This window comes from Prionailurus viverrinus, chromosome A1 (genome assembly GCF_022837055.1).
Source record: "Prionailurus viverrinus isolate Anna chromosome A1, UM_Priviv_1.0, whole genome shotgun sequence".
NCBI classification, from domain to species: Eukaryota; Metazoa; Chordata; class Mammalia; order Carnivora; family Felidae; genus Prionailurus; species Prionailurus viverrinus.
The window spans coordinates 61,016,470-61,030,017 of NC_062561.1; the positions used below are offsets into that span (position 1 = coordinate 61,016,470).

The 13,548-nt window shown below is 36.2% G+C and overlaps 1 long non-coding RNA gene across 1 annotated transcript in view; it reads right to left on the reverse strand.

Annotated features, from left to right (window-relative positions):
• Nucleotides 1-13,548, reverse strand: part of LOC125174593 (uncharacterized) — a 123,818-nt gene that overhangs the window by 13,548 nt on the left and 96,722 nt on the right. Inside the window, exon 3 of the long non-coding RNA XR_007155463.1 lies at nt 4,579-4,688. This is a non-coding gene — a long non-coding RNA (uncharacterized LOC125174593). The remainder of the gene's footprint in view (nt 1-4,578; nt 4,689-13,548) is intronic.

A 13,548-nucleotide genomic window follows, 5' to 3' on the forward strand; every position in this document is an offset into this window, starting at 1 on the left:
TCTCTTGTTTTCGATCAAATAAACTTGTCTCCAGTGTATCTGGTCCTTTTCCATTGACATTTAATATATCATATATAAAAAAATACATACATAATTTAAAACTCTGGGAATTTATATCTTCTTACAGACAGGATTTATATTACTGTATACAGAAGGTTAGTGTATAGTATTTCAACAACATCATTGGCAATTTAGCAATATTATTCAGGACTGTAAAATTTTTAAACTGTTTTTCAGATCTTCTGAGGATCAGATATTTCCAGTTCATACTTTCAGGTTTCACTGAAATTCTTACGTGCTTACCAGCTAACCCTGACCTCCCAACCTTTATTGGCTTCTGAAACTCTTTCCTCCACCTAGATCAGAAGTTGGCAAACTAAATTTTCTTCTCTTAAAACAGAAGAAATATTTGACATGCTGCTTGTTTTTGTAAATAAGATTTTATTGGTACACAGTCATACCCATTCATTTACATAGTGTCTATGATTGCTTTTTCACAAAAAATATCGGCAGAATTGAAAAGTATAACAGAGACCCGAAGGGCCACAGAACCTAAATATTTGCTATTTAATCCTTTACAGAAAAAGTCTGCTAATCCTAAAGTTGGCAGGTGACCCTAACAGAAAAGCAGAGAACCCACATGGTTTATAGTCTCTGTTGACATTTTTTAGAGTGTCTTTATTAGCACTCTAAAAATTTGAAACAGCCCTGCATCCCCCAAGCTATTTATCCAGTCTTTCTCAGTGGAAGAGTCATCCAAAACACTTAGCTCAACATTGTCTGAAGTGGAAATCTCTTTTTTAGGCTCTAAGAGGAGAAACAGAGGGTCAGCTTTAGTAGGCAGGCATTTAACATAGTTTGGAATGTGTAAAGCAGGATGCTAAAATCTGTTGGGTAATATACAATGTAGTAAATCCCTTATCTTGATGAATTAAAATCGATTTGTAAATTATGGAGTGATAATACATGATGCATTCTTTAATCCTCGCAGAATAAGTAGGATATGGTGGTCACACTAATTTGACGAAGACAGGCCATATCTGTGTTTTGTAAAGTCCATGGGGTCCTTCTAGATGTCTGTCTCTAAATGAGAATATTCACAAGTGTTCATTAATAAAGATGAATGCCAACAGGCTTGTGAATATGACTTTTACTTAAGTACACTGTCAGCAACCAGGCTCTGCCACTTCCTAGCATATGCTTAAAGTTTCTTAGCCTAACCATGTTTGGCCTTTTTAAAGTGCACTTAATAATACTTTGTAGAATTACTTGAGAATTAAATGAAGTGGCATGCACAACATGCCTACCAGAATGCCAATCCCTAGTCTCCTTTACTTGCTTTGAAATGAGATGCTGGAAATGAACCCCCACTCTGCTTTACATTAGAGTAACTGGGAGTTAATGCCGATGCTTAAACTGACCCAGACCAATTAATTCAGTATCTTCCAGGGTTAAGTCATGGTATTCCCAAAGGATTCCTCTGTTCATCCAGCCTTAAAAACCACTGAACAAGTAAAGGAATTTCAACTTTGACAGATCTGGGTTCAGATTTTGTCACCATTGGTTGTGTGTGATCTTTGCTCAACTTTATCATTACAGTGTTATATCTTCATTTTCATATTTATAAAGAATGGACACATCACCTTCCAAAACTACTGAGGAACTAACAAATGATATACGTAAGTGTTCTGGCATACAGTAGTTTCTGAATACGTGGAAGCTTTCACTAATTTTTCTCTTATTAGTCCCTTCTCTCCTGACTTCAATTTAGGTTTCCATTACTCTGTATTTCTATCTTGATCATTTTCCTGAGTTCTAGATTTCACTAGTGCCTTGCAAGGCTGCTTACTTCTCATCATTCTTCTTTCCATTAATGGCTTTGTAGGTTTTTCTTAACCATCAGATCTAAAGTAGCCATTGGTATGCAATGATTATCAATTTAATCTCTGTGCGTGTGTGTATGTGTGTGTGTGTGTGTGTGTGTGTGTGTGTTTAAGTAGGCTCCACGCTGGGTCTGAAGCCCACTTGGATCTTGAACTCATGATCCTGAGACCAAGACCTGAGCTGAGATCAAGAATCGGATACTCAACCAACTGGGCCACCAGGGCACACCTGTATTTTTCATATTACTCAGCCCTCCATTAAATTATCTTTGTGTGTGCGTGTGTGTGTGTGTGTGTACTTCTTTCTTTCTCTCACTGTATGAGATGTGAGCCTTATCATCATAGTTTTTAATTTTACTCTTAGTGCATAAACCAAAAATGGCTTACAAGGTGTCCAATAATTATATGTAGACTGAGTGCTTTAAGTTCTGACTTAAAACTTCAACTAAAAAACATTATGGTTGCTAACTCTATACATAATTACTCAAGTTATGTGAATTAGGTGTTCATGGTGTATCCGTGAACCAACTAACACTTCTTTTACACTATATACTCCTTGAGTTCAGAGCCCATTTATTATGCATGTTGATTCACTCAGTCATCTAGCGATGAATGTTAATAAATAAAACAAATTTGTCATATCAGAGGCAAAACGGCTGCCAAGAGCCAAAAAAATTAGTTAAGACGTATGAACTGTACTAAAATTATTAGAGCTATGTTTGTGTTGGGGTTCTGTTAAAATATAGAGATACAATAGACTATACTAGATATGGTTTTATACTACTGAGGTAGAGAGAAAATTCCAGTTGGGTCACTGTAGCAAAGGCTCTTTGTGTCCAACTCATATTCCTGGGAACTTTCTGTCTGCTTCTGTTATACTCCTACTGCCAGAATTTACATTTGTGTACCTGAAGTTTCTTTTTCTTTTTTCGTCAATGCAAAGCAAGACTGTCCACATGTGATTGGCCCAGGAATTAAAATCTACATGAGCATCCCTCATCTAATGACTTAGTATTGCTCTAAAATTGTTCCAGCTACCTTGTCTGCTGGCTGTGATACTCCCTTGGTGTGGCATTTACAATGTTTATCAATTTTCTCATTATATTAAGTCGAGTTGCCCACAGGGTTAGCTGGCTAATAGTGAATTTTTTATACTATCTTTGTTTCCCTGTATCATTTCTGCAGCCCCTACCAGTATTAATTATGTTTCTCAAGAACATTACTTGGATTGGAGCCCTACTTTTAGGGTCGTCCACTTATCAGCTCAGTAGTTTAGAATAAATGATTTTTATGGATGAGGGGGTGGCTCAGTTGGTTAAGTATCTGACTCTTGATTTCCGCTCAGGTCATAATCTCATGGTTCCTGAGATGAAGCCCCATGTTGGGCTCTGTACTGACAGCATGGCACCTGCTTTGGATTCTCTCTCTCCCTTTCTCTCTCTCTCTGCCCTCCTCGACTTGCACTCTCCCTCTTTTCTTCAAAAAAATTAATAAACTTTAAAAAAGAGAGTTTTAGAATCCCACATTTGCCTCAGTTTACTTATCTATAAAATGCAGATAAAAAACTATCTCTTACAGGTTTGCTGTGAGATTTGAATGAGTTGGTACATACAAAGCACCTAAAAGAGAGCCTGGCATGTATTAAATACTCAATAAATGGCATTGAGTCTTTTTATTGCCTAACTTCACTTTGACTAGTGCCAAGTGCTCTGCATATATTATCTCTGTAATCTTTATAACAGCCATAAACTGGCACTTAAAGGGGTGAAGTAACTTTACCTAAAGTCTTAGAGCAGATTTGAAAATGGAAGCTGAATCCATATCACTCCCTGTAGAAAATTCTTAAATGAAGATTTTTTTAGCATCGTTTTTAATTTCATCTTATTAGGTAATTATTTAGCTTATTTGGCCAGTAACTTATAGATATCTGATGATTAGACAGGTAAAGCAAGCATATATGTGATATAAATTTGAAAAATAGTTTTTAAAATTTCAGAATGCACATGATTCACTTGGGCGACTTTTTTAAAGCCAGCTTCCTAGACTCATACATCAAAACATAGATTCAGTTGGTAGGGGATCATGTCTCCATTTTTAACAAACACTCTGATTCTAAAGCAAGCCTTAGAAAGAGCATGTTAAGAAATATACTGATAACTTTTAAAAAATAGTTTCCGACCATAGTACTAGGATTGCAGTAAAGGTCATAAGGGGGACATATATGGCTTTTAGTACATATTTTGTAAATCTGCAACACTTTGTCACAGTCCATCCCACCAGCCACAGAAAAACTCCCAATTCCTGAAACGGGGAGGACTAAACTGTGTTTGCATTAGTAAGTTAAGGAAACCTCATTCGGATAAGACATTAAGACAGCTTTTAAAGGTTTTTGTTTTGTTTTTTTAACACACTGGGAACATTTGGATCCTTTGCAAAAGAGATGTCGCTTACTCTCAGTTGAATAGATCCTGTGGTTTAAACCTCCATAAAAATTAAGGGAAAAGCACTTTTTAAGCACCTTGCTTGCAGTTATCACATACAATCAATGGGAGGTTGAGCCATTGCACTTTAAGAATAGAGAGAAACAGCATTGACTAAGACAGAATGTGATGTTTGGACCCTTTGTATTCTGTTCTGCGAACAATTCTAAAGGTTAAAATGTACAATTAAAATTCTCAGAATTGAAAGTATGCACCTTTTACCTCCCTTGCTAAGTCTTCTTGCAAAGAGATGTTTGTTGGATGTTCAATTCCCCAATTCTTGATGATCCTCAGCCTTTCTAGCTGTAAAGTAGCTCTAGATTTCCTGGAAAAGCCAAACATTTGTTTCTTTTCAATGATAAATAAAGAGATGTTGCAGGAACTTCTGTTTCCCTTCTATTTCAATTGGGAATTTGTTTCTCTTAAATGAAAACAACAAATGGCTACATGATTTAAATTGTAACTGTGTACCAAGACATCATTTCCAAATCTTCAAGACTGGAAAAAAAAATTGTCTAGTGAAAGAAAACATGAAAAGCAACTAATGTAGTGAAACTGTATTGTGCTTTTCCATCAAATCAACAAATTAATTTTAAGCCTATTCTTGCTCTTTTTCTTCCAGTTTCTCTTGTAGTTGGCAACTAGAGTGTTTAAGTCAAACAATAATTGGACTATGAATGTCTGCCAACTGCCTTCTTTCTTTGCTAGCAAACACATTTTTAGATTCCTAGCTGAGTCAACTAATTTCTACTGAATGGAAATATTAACGAATGCATAAGTAACTGAAAAGATCCTCTGTTTGTAGTGCTGAAAGATCTATGAATTACGTGTACTTTTATATAAGGGAGTAAGACTGGCCACTAAAAATACTAAACCCTAAAACTATGTGTACCAGGATATATAGCACTTAGTACTATTAATTAATCAACAATGATTGATTGCTCCATTTTCATATCTTATTATATGCATTCACCAATAATTTGTCCTCTTGCCAAACACTAATTTGCAGAACAGAGTACAATAACTTGATTTTTCCTTTTTGCTTGTGGAAGCATTACATTTACCAAAAAAGTTAATAAATAATACTTTCTGAATCAGTGTAAGCTCCAGTTTTTCTCTAATGCTTGCATAAGAGGCAATGAACTGTGAGATAACTGTATAATTAAGTTCATTTTACTTTGTCAGAAAATAAACTTTTGAGGCTGCACAAGGAAGAATTATCTCGAACAGAGTAAGTTTTTATAGAAAAAGTGTCATGAGCAATTTTTTATTATTTCTATGGCAACATATATTTTTATCTATTCTTATAATTTTATTATATTAATCAAACTCTATAAAAAAAGAGAGAAGAAAATCTTATAGACAAAAGGACACTAACCTACTTTTTAAAACAATGTGGCCCCAGCAGATTTCATGAAGGTTACTCAGAACTGGATAATGATAGAAAAAGGAGGATGAAAAAGGCTTAAAAGGGGGTACCCCTGGGATTTGAGGCAAAAGAACTAAATTAAACTGACAAAGTCATGGGCATTTTACTGCAGGCCTGATGGTGGCAACTGGATCTGATTTTTTTTTTTGCTTGTTTGGTTTTTGTTTTCTGCTGCAGTTCCATATTGTTCTGTGTTCAGAATGGGTTGAAAGGGGGAGATGGACGAAGTATAAACGCTATGGAGAAGATAGTAATAAATATTGACTACGTTTACTACTAGGGCAAATGCAAAGATGAATAGTCTCTAATATCAAAGAGCTCTTTACAGTAAGAGTTCGTTTTTGCAAGCTGAAGCAATGGCATTAGGGCAACGTGAATATATTTAGATTTACTGATGTTCTATAACTGGTCTAGGAACCATGGGTTTCTTAAGAAGTCACTGTATCTGCAGGGCCTGGAAACAAGGGCCAACTCTTTCTAAACATTAATCTCGACAACTACAACAATTGACAAGTGTCAACACAGGAATACATTTTCTTCATCATCCCTGGAAGAGAGAATACCAAATTTTATCATGTTTCCCAGCCACAGATAATTAAAGAATTCAGGCATGAGATCCTCACACTATATCTATTTGTTTGTAATGACTGTACACCTCAAACTGTTTTTGCAGTATCAGCTGCAATTTCACAATGTTTCCCAGCAATAACATGATAAAGTAATGCCCACTTTTTTGACCATCTACTATGTGTTAGGCTCTTGGCTACATACTGGGGTTATATGGATAAAAGTGACTAATTTTCACTTTAGAACTAGTTATGTTGGGTAAGGTTAGCGTTCTTGGGGGGAAAAAGAGCTCTTTTGCATTTTTAAGATGTAAGCTTTTATTCTTTCTGCTTCTCCTTTCTCATCCTCATTTTCTCCTCCTCCTTCTCCTCACCCTCTACTCCTTTTCCTTCATATTTATCAGAATACCTTTAGTGTGGTAGGGTCCCCTTCCTAAGGAGAGAGGAAAAACAAAAAACAAAAAACGAGAAATAAAAAAAAAACCCTGAATGCAACCTGGCTATATGAGTATGTGACAATATCCCTCAGATCTTGTAACATGAGACCACTTAATCAGACCGCAAGTTTGTGTGTTACCATATATGGGAGACAAAGAAACAGAAGAGGTATAAAAAACTACACCACTTGGAGTTCAGGGCTCTTTCCTGTAGGAACCCAGCTGAGCAGTGCTGGCTCCAATAAAGTTGTTTCCTGGAAAGAAAAACCTCAGTGTCATGACTCTCTGGGCCAGAATCCTGATACGTTGGTAACCCAATTTAAATGAAACATACTCAGTCATGAACCTGGAGTAGTTCTTCTAGTATTTTAAATCATAGGAAGATAATGAATACTATAGAATAGAGACTTGATCCTGTACAAAAGCATCTACTTTTATAGACAATAAAAGTTAATAAAAAATTACCACTGAGTTTCTTGGAACAGTGAGAAAATCCTTTCTCTGATCAAAACATAGATAAACATCATAAAGGGTATTTGTTAAGAATGTTAAGATATGTTATTAATAATAATAAATACAAAGAAAATCATTATGGACTTAATGTGAAGAAAAAAATCTATAATCTTAAATTGGGGGTCTAAAGAGGGCTGGATATCAAGCATATAGAATTAGAACTGATGCTTTAATGCCTGTTTTAGAATGGGAGCTAAACATACCATGCAAATAAACCAGGATCCATACATTAATCTGGGTGGGTGTTGGTCTCCAAGATTATGGGTTAGGGCCAAATGGCTATTTCCCCTATCCTAAACTTGCACCTGGAAAGGTTGTATTCATTTATGAAAGGGATTGGGGGAAACATAAAGGTATCTGTTTGACAAGGAATTGGGTTATAACCCTAGAAGCACAACTATACTTTTTGTACAGCTGGAGAGACCCAGAGCAGTTAAGTCTTGAGTAAGATATAAAGAGATATACAGCTTGCATGGCTGGTTTGTTTAGGGAGAAAAGAAAGTTTTTCAAGGTGAGTTTATAAAATTATTTTTAATTCCAAGGGGAATCCTGGCCCCATGATGTATATAAGATAGATATGATTGGCCACATATCCAACAAATGGGCAAATTTATACTTGATTAACTTAGTTTAATAATGCATTAAAAATGTTTTAAAAATGTAAGAGTATTTCTTAAATGTCCACAGTTTAAGCAGAGGTAGGGAGATAATATCCTTAAAATAAAAAGATATACTTTCAAGATGTACTTGAAAAATGGAAATTGTTTTAAGAAAAATATAGTCATTGGAAAAAATAATAAAAAGTCCTAAAATTTGAGTGTGCAATAGCTAATATCAGAATTGGTAGACTAGATGGTAGAATTGAAGAAATGTATCAAGATGCATCAACAGAGTTAGAGGGATAGAAAGCATAAAACAGAAGCAAAGTTTAAGAGAGAAGGTGCTTTACTGATAAAACATGTATCATTAGAGTTCTCAAAGCTGTGAATAGAGAATGGATGAGACTTAAATGATAGAAGATTGTGGGAAATTCAAGAAAGACAATTAATCCCTATGGTTGAAAACTGGATGTATCCTGAGAAGGATGTGTTTTTAAGCATGTATACCCCAATGTTTAAAAAAAATTTTTTTAACGTTTATTTATTTTTGAGACAGAGACAGAACATGAATGGGGGAGGGTCAGAGAGAGGGAGACACAGAATCTGAAACAGGCTCCAGGCTCTGAGCTGTCAGCCCAGAGCCCGACGCGGGGCTCAAACTCACAGACCGCGAGATCATGACCTGAGCCGAAGTCGGCCGCTTAACCGACTGAGCCACCCAGGCCCCCCCCTCCCCAATTTTTTTTTTTAATGAACTCTGGAAGTTAGAGGGGAAAGACAAACCAGAAAAGCATTTGGAGTGAAAAATGAGGTTGTCTATGAGACACTGGCAGGGAATGACTCAGATTTCTTATCTGAGCAAACTAGACTTGAATAACATCTTTAACACACTGACTAAAAATTTGAACCTAGAATCCTATAACAAGCTGTTGTATCTTCATGCACATGAGTGAAATAAAGCTTGTTAGAATATATCACTAAAAATTTCACTGCTCACAGACCCACTATAACTGTAGCACATACTCCAACAAAAATGATATGTGGACCAAGATAAGAAAAGAAAGGTACAATTATCTAGCATGAGCACAAAAATTAGTCAATCTGTCACATAAATCTAAGACACAATTATGAAATAATAATGATTTATTGTCCTAAAAACATGACAAAAGTAACATTCTAAAGTTCAAAACCTGGAAGTTGGGGAAGGGAGAATCAGTAGGAAGTTAAAATTCTTTGTTAGAAAATCTAAAATGAATACATATGTTAATAGTAATATGATAATCATTACAGTAAAAGCTAAATGGGTACATTTCTAAGGTGGAGAAATAATAGAAATTTAAATACTAGATACATCTATGAAATATCAGAAAAAAAGAAAATTAAGCAAAGAAAATGCATACTAAATAGGAACAAAAATGATAGTATAAGTCTAAATTCATTAGTAATCAAAATTAATATAAAGAGACTAACCTGCAATTTCAAGCCAGAGATTCTTGGATTGAGTATTTTATTTTATTTTATTTTTAAATGTTTATTTATTTATTTTGAAAGGGCGAAGGGGAAGAGAGAGACAGAGAATCCCAAGCAGGCTCAAGAGTCCAACAGTTAACAGACTGAGCCACCCAGGTGCCCCTGGATTGAGTTTTGCTTTTTATAATTAGCAACTATTTTAGTATATAATAATGTAGAAAGGTGGGAAATGAAAGTGGGTTTTGAAAGCTAATGGTCAGAATTCTGTTCAGCTAGTAACTTTTATGATAAAGAGAGGAGTTGTCAAACATTGCCTTGGGTCTCTTATAAAACCTTGAAGAGACCACCTTCTGGCACTGTATTCCATATTTGGGGATCAATGATTTTCAGGTTGTTAGTCTCACGGTCACTTCCTAGTCTCTGGCAGGGGAACCCAAACACTGTCAACCGTGGCTACCAACGATCAGGGCTTCTTTTTGCTAAGAAATGTCACACCTGCTGTTTCCTCCCAGAATTGCTTCTGCTTCCTATGTAAGGTTGCACCTGTTTTTATAAAAGGCAAAATCTTGACTTCAAATAACAGTGGTCATTATAGGAAAGTTTTTACATGTCAAGAACTGAAAATTAATATATTTTAGAGGAACTCGAGAGGAAAAAGGAGACAACATATGAAATATTAAATAGCCAACTTCTTTAATTGCTAAATGGACGCTCAGAAATAAAACTCTTAAAAAAATTTTTTTTATGTTTATGTATTTTTGACAGAGAGAGAGACAGAGCATGAGCGGGGGAGGGGCAGAGAGAGAGGGAGACACAGAATTCGAAAGCAGGATCCAGGCTGTGAGCTGTCAGCACAGAGCCCGACATGGGGCTCGAACCCACAGACTGCGAGATCATGACCTGAGCCAAAGTCGGACGCTCAACCAACTGAGCCACCGAGGCACCCCGGAAATAAAATTCTAAATTCAACATCAGGTGCCTGAAACGCTGTATCCTTCTGAAACTTGCCCTCCCATCATCTTTCTCTCTTCCTAAATCAGACATGTCTGCACAACACATTTATAGTCTTTTTATTCCATCTGCTCTTTCCCCTGACCCTCTAAATTAGTTACACTTTGTTTAGGTATTCTCAGGAAGGAACAATCACATCGTAAAACTGCTAGACCACAAGGTAGAAGGTGGATCTATAGAAGTTGAATTTCAATGCCAGATCTAGAGTCAAGGTTTTTTTTTTGTAAAGAAGGATTTTCTTAAACCTTAGGAAGACAGGCAGAAATTTTCTGCAGAATTTAGGACTTTGTGGGATAATCATTGCCCCAGGTTATTGGACACATCAACTTATTCACTTAAGTATTAACCTTTTGAGTGGAGAAAAGTAATTAAAATCAGCAAGGTAGGTAAGAAAAGATTTAGGTTAAGGTTTGCAAAAACTTCAAATTGCCTTAATAGGGTATGAAAAATAGATAATAGACTACATAAGGATATATCACAGACCTTATAAATGTGGGAAATTTGTGCACAAAAATATGTATCATAATTTCAGAGAAAATAACCATGTATACATATATACATATATATTTGTATATATATAAGAAATGATAATACTATGTTTATTTTCTGGTAACAAAATCCTTTAATAAAAAGAGAAAATTTAAATATATTGGCTAGGATGTATCAGTTGAAGGAAATATGTAAAACTCTGGATACCAGTGTAGATAGATCTGAAATCATATGGTCTAATGAAAAAACAGTATTACAGAATGATATGAAGACAATGATGCCATTTATGTAAATTTTAAAACACAGACCAAGAATAATATATCATACATGGTTGCACATGTTGTGCGGAAAAGTGGAAAAATATAGCCAGAAAAGATGTATCACATACTCATGAGAATGGTCACCTTGGGAATAGAATAAAGGCATAGGTTTGTACTGGTTGTCAAAAGAGACTTTGATTTTATAAATATTCCATCTATTTTGTTTTGAAACTTGAGGGAAATAAGACCAATATATGAATGCAATCTCACTGGTCAAGATGGTTCAGTTATGTTTAACTGCCCCTCTGCCTACCACACATAATGGTAACAGATAAAGAGGAAAACAAGAAGTTTTAATGAGGATCTCACAGAAGATAAACATCTCTGCAGGACATAAAGAGAAAAGCAAAAATGCTGAGCAGACTGAAGTGCACACCTGCTGGGCTTTTGATTCAAAGTTGTAGAATAAAGGAGTTTAAAAGGTTTCTCTTAAGATGGGAGCCTGATCCAGGTTTAACGTGGAAATCCAGACAGCGTAAATACAATTCTTCGGTTTATGAAAAGATGGAAAAATTCTGAGGCTGAATTCTTCTGGGAGCTAGGCATAGAGAACCTGGACCCCTGAATTGAGCCAAGATATTCAGTATCACAGTAGAGGCAAAAGAAAGTCAAAGATCGCCCGTCACACACTTGCAGTCAAGCAAAACTGTGTTTAGTTGTCGATGTGACACAGGGGACTGCAAACCGTCAGAACCAGGGTGTGTCTCAGAACAGTGACTGGGAGGCACTCTTTATAAGATTTGTGCATCATTCAGTGAGTGGGAGGAAGGTTTAAAGAAAGGGGAGTCTGTTTTGGAGTGGGTGTTGTCAGAAAGCAGAAAGAATCGAGTGACTGGGTGTTCATAATGCTTTTTATAGCGGAGGTAAGGAGTGAAGCTGAGCTCTTCTGTCTTTGGGGAAGAAGCAATAGCCACTCAAGTGAGCTGCTGGAGAGGGATGCGTGGTCATTGACGCGGTTGTGCTGTGGGTTTGTTTTCACAGGTCTTGATTGCAGAAGAGTCTTGTTTTGGTCTTGTTCCATCATGATCACAGATAGTCCACATCTGATGTTGGTATTCTGTGAAAATGTTTATTTTCAGCAAGGGAGCAAGACAACCTAGCTGATGGGAACTAGTCCAGATACCAGATGTCAGCTGTCAAGATCGCATGTTTTCATTCTCATCACCGTGGGCTAACACTGACATGTTAAGATCTGTTTCTTTACAGGCCCCACAGAGGATTTTTTGGAAGTAACTGCCAAGTCAAATATTGGGGGGGGGGGGGATGCACAAGGGACATAGGGACAGGATTTAGATAAATGTATATCTTACTCAAAATGTATGGGCAAACCCAAATTCCAAAATCTATGAAGAAAGGCAATAATAAAAAAGACAATAATTTTAAAAATGTACTCCAAATTATTTTATTGGAAGATTCTGAATGACAACTTTTAAATAATTTGGCTTAGGCTATTTGGTGTGAGATGGAAGTCATCGTCTTCTTGGAAAATTTGCAAAATAAAAATGGTTGTCAATTCTGGGTATGGAAATATAAGTGATTTATTTTGTTATTCTTTTATTTTTTCAAATAATTTTTAATGTTTATTTTTGAAAGAGAGAGAGACAGAGACAGAGACAGAACTCGAGTAGGGAAGGGTCAGAGACAGAGAGGTAGAGAGACATAATTTGAAGCAGCTCCAGGCTCTGAGCTATCACCACAGAGCCCGACATGGGGTTTGAACTCATGAACCATGAGATCATGACCTGAGCTGAAGTCGGACACTTAACCAAATGAGCCACCCAGGTGCCCCTGTTATTCTTTGTTGTTTTTTTTAAGTTTATTTATTCATCTTGAGAGAGAGACAGAGCATGTGAGCAGAGGAGGGGCAGAGACAGAGAGGGAAAGAGGGAGAATCCCATACAGGCTCTGCACTGCCAGCAGAGAGCCCAAAGTTGGGCTTGAACCCATGAACTGTGTGGTCATGGCCTGAGCCAAAATCAAGAGCTGGATGCTTAACCAACTGAGCCACCCAGGTGCCCTGATTTTATTATTCTTTATATACTTCTGCTCTTCTGTATTTTTAAATTTCTGAAAAAAAACAAGTTCCTAAAAATATTACTAGAATAATTGAGAATCCAGCACGGATTTAACATCTATAAATCAGAGTGCAATTCTTGTCAGTCTGAATTATAAAGATATAGAAGGTCTGACCTTACCCTCAAGAGCCTGATGGTGGAGTTGAAATGACATGGCTAACACAATATACAACGAAAGGAAAAGAAAACATAGCAGAGGATTTACCTAAGTAATAGAGGCTATATAAATTCATCAAGTGTATATATAAGCAAAGAAAGAGTGTTATCCCTTTAGCA